At 29.5% G+C, this 9,296-nt stretch overlaps 1 long non-coding RNA gene and 1 pseudogene across 1 annotated transcript; both read left to right on the top strand.

Moving 5' to 3' along the window:
- The first annotated feature begins 1,317 nt into the window (after positions 1-1,317).
- Positions 1,318-2,014, top strand: LOC137831101 (uncharacterized). Its single transcript, XR_011084338.1, has 2 exons — positions 1,318-1,635; positions 1,744-2,014. It is a non-coding gene; the product is annotated as an uncharacterized lncRNA (long non-coding RNA).
- Positions 2,015-8,111: 6,097 nt separating this feature from the next.
- On the top strand, positions 8,112-8,528 carry LOC137831099 (histone H2A.2-like; annotated as a pseudogene).
- The last annotated feature ends 768 nt before the right edge of the window (positions 8,529-9,296 follow it).

The raw sequence follows: 9,296 nt of genomic DNA, 5'->3' as shown, positions 1-9,296 counted from the left end.
TTTATAAATTTGTTGAGTATCCCGAACTTAGGACTTGGATAAACTACTTATGTCCTGATGCAATTATGATTTCTAGAAACATTGTTAAGGCTGATATTGGAAGAATGTATATCAAAGAAAAGACAGTGCTTAAGGGATTACTTGATTCTATTCCTAGTAATATATGCTTGACTACTTATTTATGGACATCTATTAATACTGAGGGTTTCATATCATTGACTACCCATTTTGTTGACCTAAATTGGAAGTTAAATAGCAAGCTACTCAACTTTTGTCATATGCCTCCCTCTCATACGGGTTTTGAGTTGTCTAAGAAAATTTATGAATTTTTACAAGATTGGGAATTAGAGAAAAAAATATTTTCTATCACTTTGGATAATGCTTCTGCTAATGATGTTCTCCAAAATACTTTAAGAAGTCAACTTATTTTACAAAATGGTTTGATATGTGGTGGTGAACTCTTCCATGTTCGTTGTTGTGCACATATATTGAATTTGATTGTTCAAGAAGGATTAAAGGTGTTTGGTGAGACTTTGAACCAAATTAGAAATAGCATCAAATATGTGAGGGGTTTAGAGAGTAGAATGGTCAAATTCAAACAATGCCTTGAAAAGTTTAGTGATATTGATGTGTCATGTGGGTTGTGTCTTGGTGTCCCTACAAGGTGGACTCAATTTACTTGATGCTTAAAAGTGCTCTTAAATATCAACGTGTTTTTGGAAGTTTGCAATTGGTTGATGAATCTTATAAATATTGCCCTTCAGAGGAAGATTGGAAGAGAGTAGAAAAAATTTGTAAGTTCTTGCTACCCTTTTATGATATCACTACCTTGATTTCTGCTACAAGTTATCCAACTTCCAACTTGTATTTTTTACAAGTTTGGAAAATTCAAAGCTTGTTGATTGAAAATGTGAAAGATGAAGATGCACTAATTAAGAATATGGTTGAATTGATGATGGTCATATTTGAAAAATATTGGGATGAATATAGTGTTGTACTTGCATTTGGTGCAATTTTAGACCCAAGGATGAAGATTTGGTGCATTGAGTTTTTGCTTTGAAAATATTGATTCATTGACTAGGGAGCTAAAAGTGAAAAACATCAAGCAAAAATTATACAAACTTTTTGTCGAATATTCTAGAAAAGGTTTGAGAACAACATCAAATACTCTAAAGCATAAGCAAGGACAATCTTCATCCTCATCTACTTCTAAACCAAGTTCTTTTTATGTAAGTTGCTTGCTTGAATGTATTTCAGACAATTTTTTAGTTTTTGTTGTACTTGCCCCATGTTACTAACTTAATACATCTATAATAGGAATTAAAAATGTGCAAGCTTCAAGTAGCTAATCAAAGTGGAAGAACACAACTTGACACTTATTTGAAGGAGCCAACTTTGGATTTTGATTTTTTGGAGCATATAGATGTCTTAGAGTGGTGGAAAAATAATAGTCAACGCTTTTGGAATCTTGCTTTAATGGCTAGAGATTTGTTAAGTATTCCTATAACACAGTTGCATCAGAATTTGCATTTAGCATTGGTTCTCGAATTCTTAACAAGTATAGGAATTCTCTTTTGCCTGAAAATGTGGAAGCAATTATTTGCACTTCTAGTTGGAAGCATGGTTTTTCTGAAGGTAATTTATTTATTTTAACCAATCTTATTGTTATTTTATTACTTTTTAAAGCATGGATTTTCTAAGGTTAAATTCATTCTTTCATTGTCATTGTTCAAATGTATGCAGATGATGGAAAAGATTATAATTATCAAAAAGTGGAAGATGAAAGTTCTTCTAAGGTTGCATCTAATGTTCTTGAAGTGGAAGAAGATGATATAATAGCAACTGCATAACAAGTGTTTGATGTGGTAACTACTTTTGATTGTTAATCGATGTCAGATGCTTATTCAGTGTTGTTTTTGAGTTCATCAAAACTCTTGTAACTATTGATGATGTGTACTATGAATGAATTTTGGCCATCTTGTCTAATCAATTTCAGAATTTGTGATAGTTTGTCATATTTTCTTGTACACCACAAGCTTGATTAATTCATAATTTCAGATTGCATCAATTCCCAGAGACTTGATTTATGTTTGTAATAGTCAATTTATATAAGTTAGACGGGTCGGCCCGCAAGCCTGCGGGCCAGCCCGTATGCGGGGCGAACCACGAAAACTGGCTCGCATTATATATGCGGGGCGGGCCGGCCCGCTTTGCCACTCCTAATGAAGATAAAGACATTTCTGCTTGCGAAGATAATCTAGCAAAGCACTTACTATGTGTTTCTTCATTTCATGGTCTCAATCAATAAGATTCACATACTTAGTATAATGGCCTGGAGGTTCATCGATCATCTTTTGTAAGGCCTGCCAAATTTATTCACCAGATCTTACAACAATGTTTCTCCCAAAACCTAGTTTCGCTTTTTGGAAATTGGTATAGTCTTTACTACATGGTATTTCTAGTCATTTTGACTTATACCACACTTTCTTTAAAGAAGTCAAGTCTTTGCTGAAGAAAAATGTAGAGTTGAATGTTGTTCAAAAATATGTTCTCAATGCTCAATCAAGTATAGAAGCTGAAGAGGTAGACGATCTAAATTTGGAAACAGTAGATAATACTTCTCCTAGACAGTATGCGTCAATTCTTATACAAGCATCCATAGAAGCTGCAAGGATGGATTGAGAATTGCTCAACAATGTTCATCACATTTTTTATCAAGCATTATAAAATAAATGAGCTTTTAGATTTTAAGAGTAATTCTAGCTCCCTCGGTATTGGTTGAATAGTGGATGGTAGTAGTTCTAGAAAAGTCGGCTACCTACAACTTAATTGGGTCAAATTTAGAAACAATTGAGTTGATTTCATAAATATTTTCTTGAGTATTGGATGATACAGCCTGATTTGTCAAAATCAACATCTACAACATAAGCCATATCATCTGGCAATATGCAGCACACAACTAGTACGTAGACGATCCATTACATGAATCACATAAGTATGTATCACTGAGACTCGATAACTCAGATTGTGTTTTACTAAACCTATGAGTTTGTTAGTACCAAAAATAGAGGGATTCTATAGTAGTTTTTGTATTGTCTAAGTATGATAGTTTCAAAAGACGGTCACCAAACCTCATGGATAGTATGTCAATATGTCCAATAATATTAAAAGACAAAAGAGAGGATGACACACAACATCTAAGAAATATGGAAAGACAAAATCATAAGCTTGAACAACTTACTGCATTTTTTTTTACTTTAATTCAAAATTCTTTCTAAGGTATTCATTCAGATGAAGGTACACTTAGTACTTCAATCATCCCTTAAACAACCATCTCAAGTCCCATCCCTTAAACAACCATCAAGTCCCTTCACAATAATGACGATTTCTTTTTGTGAACTCTTTTTTTTATGATGTAAAAAAGGGGGAGAAAATAGATAAGTTCTGAACCAAAATGTTGAACTAGGAAATAATAATTCAGAAGCTTACTTTATGAACACAAAAATTAAAGAATATTAGATTACCTATATTCGACCATGAACCAAGTACATGAATCAAGAACGTGAACTAGAAACCTAAGCTAATTCGTGGCGAGCATGTGGTGGCGATGAGTTTGGGTGTTGTGGCTACGTATATTTATGAGGTGAGCTTTGAGGTGGCGACGACGGAGATTTGGCAGGCCTAGAGATAAGAAATCAAATTTGGCGTAAAAATGTGAGTATAGGAGTTTAAATGTGATAGATGAATTTGGAAAGAAGAGCACGAGTTTTCCTTTTGTTCTCCAACTTCGTTCAACTTCAAATCAGCTTAGCGTTCCACCTTGGGGTTTCCTCCTTTCTAGCTTGTGACACTATGAACGAAGGATGTCAAGGTGCAAAACAGTCACTAATGAAAAGCTAAAGGTAAGTCACAGATGAAGAAGCTCACATGAGTTCTTCAATGTTGGAGCAAGTTTAGGAAATTAGGTTACACGAATTTGGGGTTTGAGAAGCACGGAGACAAGCTAAAAAATTTCTAAGTTTTTCGAATCTTGTTTAGGAACTATCAATTCAGAGACTGAAATGAACAATTTTATTTAACGAGCGAAATAAAATGCATCATTGAAAAAGATTATTTAGTCACTAATAATATTACTTTTATTCCTCTTAATACAACTACTGATTTAGTGATTGGATTTTTTATATTTTGTCGCTATTTCAATCAGTATCATACTTAATATCACTAACAAGTCATTCAATCATTGTTTCGATTGCTTATTTGCAATTGATGTCAATCGGTAACTATTTCAGTCACCAATTGTGACCTCTTTATTTTGATCTATAAAGATAATGATAAAATAACTATTTTTCTTATAATGTTAAAAAACATATTGTGGATTAAAGAAATATATGAGACTTTTGCTTATATATGAACAAGTCTCCTAATTTAAAATTGAGGGAGTAAAAGTGACTAGAAATCTCCATTTAATTATCATAAACAATATCAATGTTTTAATCATAAATTCATTTAAACAATATTGCTAAAGTCAATTAGAATATTCAAGCTGATGTTTTATAATATTCCTTAATTTATTATAAAAATATTAAACATCAGCTTGAATATAATATATATATATATATATTATTTAAAATAATAGAAATACTAAACAATTATTTTAACAATTTTATTAAAAAATTGATAACAAAATTTTATAAATCTTAATAAAAAATTTAATCCATTTATCAATGTTACTGTATTTAAAAATAAAGTTTTGTAGTTTTTTTTTATAAAACTTTATGTTATGGTATTTAGGTTGACATTTCAGATTTTAAAATCATTTGTATTATTATAAATATATTATGTGCCTTTCTGACTTTCTGACTTTAGAAAAATACATCATGTAAAAAAAATACTTATATATGTAAGAAAAACTTTGACTTTTAATTTTGATTGAAAAAAAATCCTTAATCATTAATCATTAATCACACATAAGCTTTTCATTCGACATTAGCCACAAATGAATAAAAGAAATTCCACCTTATCCGCCAACTAAATTTTGTGCCGCAGTCAAAATGTAAAAGGTCAAGCTAGTTATCCTCACAACCTTTCATTCCATTAATATATGACATTTCTTGTGATAGTTTCCTAACTTATAGCTTTTAATATATGTTTGAATAATGTGCATTATTCCTCAAGAATGCCATACATTTAATGGTAGCATATTATTTTTCCATTATCATATTCTTATTCTCTTTATGCTCCATAGGAAATGTCTCACCAAATTAATACAGTAAAGAAATTATTTCTTTCCACTTAATTACATGCTATATGCTATTCTAAAAAGCAAGAAATAAGAATAGGTAATTAGTTAGGTATAGGTAATGCTGTTCACTATTGGATCAATATACAAACATCCTTTACTTTGATTTATTACTAGGAGTGATAGTTTCATATATATTTATTATTATTATTATTAAATAATAATAATAATAATGCACTCTTTTCTTTTGGATAAGATTATGCATGTAGTATATATATATATATATATATATATATATATATATATATATATATAAATTAAAAAAAAAGAGGTTCTTCAATATTTGTGAGTATGTGAAATCACAATGTGATATTTTTTGTAAATGATACTCTTAATAGACTTGTTATTCTGGTAGTGGTAGTTGTTTATGTATTTTTATGTTAGATTTGTATTTTCCCTTTTGATTTAATTGGTTGTCATAGATTTTTTGAAATTTTACCCTTGGATCATCATAGGGTTTTTTTTCTAGGTGCTTGGGATAGGTAGGAGTTTGTGATTTTAATTCTTTTATCTTTTTTGGGTTTTTTTTCTAGGTGCTTGGGATAGGTAGGAGTTTGTGATTTTAATTCTTTTATTATTTTTTTTTGTATAAAGGTTTGATCACCCATTAAGTTATCCATATTGATTTATTTTTTCTTGTTGATAAAAAAATGTGAGTTAAATCATTATTTACACTATAAGAAAATAATTAATAGACTAATTTTAAAGATAAAAAATAATTAGTCATTATATTAACTAAATTACATATTATTTTAGAGATTCAAAATGTTATTGGTATTAATTTTTATTATTAATAAATAGTTCATAAATTGATATCTAATTAGTTACTAAAGTTTCAACTATCAATTAATTAGATTCTAAAATTTTTAGTTAGAATTTTTGGTAACTAATTAGATAGGAATCTAGAAACTATTTATTAATAATAGAAATTATACTTTAAATAACAATAAATTTTTTTAGTCTCTAAAGTAATATATAATTTAATTAATATAGTGACTAATTATTTTTTATCTCTAAAATGAATCTCTATTTAATATTTTTCTTGTAGTGTTATATTGTACTTTGTTTTATTAAATAAATTATATTTTTAATTATATCTTATTAGTAGTTTTGAATTAATTGAATTGAATTAGCATTAATTTATCTTCTTAAAACTAAAATATTGTGTAAAAATAAAGAGTTGCTAGATATTTTTGTTTCTTCTTTGATTATTATAAAAACTTTATTTTTGTTAGTGATAATTATTTTGTTTCCCCTTCTTCTTTAGTTACTATAAAGGTTTTTAGAAAGCCTTAAATAGTTTCAACTTGAATATTTTTTTATATTTTAATCTTTTAACTTTGAAAGGTTCTTTTTGGTCTAACTGTTTGCAACATTACCTTAAAAAATTCTTTCCATCGATAACATTTTAACAACTTTAATAAAGTTTGAGTTGGCAAAGAGATAGGATGGAGTTATGGAGGTTTGGAATGTTAGGTAACTTGTTGTAAAAACAACTCTAACCGAGAAAAAGTTTGGGCTTGAATTACTAGTAAAGAAAAAGAAAAGTTTGGGTTTGGATTATTAGTAAAGAAAAAGATGCAGAGTTCTCTTGTTCTGACTGGTGTTTGGAATAAATGGTATGTATGAAATCTGATAAATAGCTTTGTTTCCTTTACTTCGCTATCTAATGTTAAATTCTTGTTCTAGGAAGAAAGAAGTTGTGTGTTTTGCAGGTTGGATGTAAGTATGACTTTCTAGATGGAGTAAAGAGATATATTGCAATAGGAGCAGTTGCTCCTTACATTACAATATTATGACTCCTTGGAGGAGTAATTCTGTTGTGTTTTTGTATAGGGAATTTAAAAAAAAAAATAGGTTCTTTACTTTTGGAGGTTATAATGTTTGGTGAGTTGATTATGTTTATATGTACTTTAGAACTTGATGTGATTATATACCTAGCTGCTGCCAATGGCAGACCTCTTTGGTTGTTTTTGGGATAAGGATTTGTAGGTAATTTTTATTGGAAGTTTGGGTTAGACTGGTCATATTTTCTTCTTCTTATTTTCAGTATAAGTGTCTCTTAAGTGATTCATATTTATTTATTATTTCTTGTTGATAAAAAAAAAATCATAAAGGATTCACTTAAAAGAAGGTGACTTTGTGATAACTTCATAGTTTTTAAGATATTTAAATATATAAAATTTGAATTTATTTTATTTTAAATTATTTTTTAATATCATATTTAGAGAAGTTAATTTGAAGTTAATAAGTTTTATTGTTTAAAATAAGTATTTTAACTACATTAAATATAACAAAAAAATTATTTAAATATTATATAATTGTTAATAATTCAACGATTTTAATATTGATGATATTTTTTAGTAGAACTAAGTTGATGTTATTTTTCCGTCCGTTAAAAAAAATTAAATTGATATTTGGAAAAAAAAAGAATTAATGACATCAGTTAATGTGAACCACAATTATTAGGTTGACATCAATTAAAGTTATTTTTTATGATGTTGATTGTTGGACGTTTTTATTGAACTTTTGTTAGGTATAATTATCTTATTGGTCCTTACATTTAGGGTTAATATTCAATTTAATATAGTTGTTTAAAAAAAAATCAATTTAGTCCTTGTGTTTTTTATAAAGTACCTAAATTGGTCATTTCTGTTAATTTCCCCGCAACGATGTCAAGTGTTGATGATGTGGCAAAGAGAACAGAGACACATTGGATTGAATGTTGTATTGTCCCTATTCTGCTTAACATCCCTTAACCTTCTCGTTCCTCTCTTATATTTCAAGTGCAACTAATTTCTAGGGTTCTGACATGGAAGTCGATGGAAAGATTAAGAAGGGCACCAAAGGAAGAAACGACGATGGGCCAAAGAAGAAGTCGTCACAAGGTCCGTTAGGGTAGGACTCCAATTTCCTGTCCGAAGAGTATGGTGTTGCTTGAAGAAATGAAGGTACATGAAGCGTGTGGGAACCAATGCTCCTGTTTACTTGGTTGTTGTTCTTGAATACCTAGATGCTTAGTTGCTTGAATTGGTTGGAAATGCTTCTCGTGACAATAAGAAGAACGATATTTAATGAGGAATTGGGGAAATTGTTTTCTGGTGTGACCATTGCCCGTGGTGGTGTTCTTCCCAACATTAACCATGTTTTGTTGCCCAAGAAAATCGATAAGGCTTCCAAGGAGCCCAAATCTCCATCTAAAGCTATCAAATCTCTCAAGAAGGCTTAGAGTATATTTTAATTTAGTTATGTATATTCGTGTTTAGGGTGATTTGGTTGTAACAAGAAGGGGGTTTGATGTTTGAAACACTCTATTTTCATCTAATTGTTTGCTTGAAGGAGTTTGTTCACTTATCGAAACCTCTTGTTTTTGCCAAAAAAAAAACATATGCCACCAACGAACCCATATGCATAAGTTGTGCAGGAGCAGATGCTCAAAGTCTAGGTGGTTTACAGAGTGGAAGGTGCAGTCGACGGAGGTGCAGAGGAGGGGATTCCCTTTGAAGCATCACTTAAATGGAAGAAACCCTAAACCCCATGTTGAACTTTATTAATCTCTGCAAAACTCCTCAACGTGTCAGCTCACACATCACCCAATCCAATGTGTCTCTGTTCTCTCTACCACATCAGCAACATTTGACGCCATTGGAGAAAAGTTAACATAAAGGACCAATTTGGATACTTTTAAAAAAAAACAGAAACCAAATTGATTTTTTAAAAAATCACTGTACTAAATTAAATATTAACCTAAATGTGAGGAATAAAGTAATTATACCTTTTTTTTATTGGTTTCTATTTAAAATTCTTTCAATTGTCGATGGTATAAAACAATTAATATAGTTAATGTTGATTAAATGTTTCTCCAGTTAGAACAAAATTCTAACAAACTATTAATAAAGAATAACTTATGTGTTATTGATAAAAAAAAAATTAATCTCTATAAACGTTAATAAAAAAATCATGATGCACATTAATTGAAAAAATATATAATTAACAT

The sequence above is a fragment of the Phaseolus vulgaris genome, chromosome 6, assembly GCF_000499845.2.
Source record: "Phaseolus vulgaris cultivar G19833 chromosome 6, P. vulgaris v2.0, whole genome shotgun sequence".
In the NCBI taxonomy this organism is placed as follows: domain Eukaryota; kingdom Viridiplantae; phylum Streptophyta; class Magnoliopsida; order Fabales; family Fabaceae; genus Phaseolus; species Phaseolus vulgaris.
This window is presented reverse-complemented; position numbering and strand designations above follow the sequence as displayed.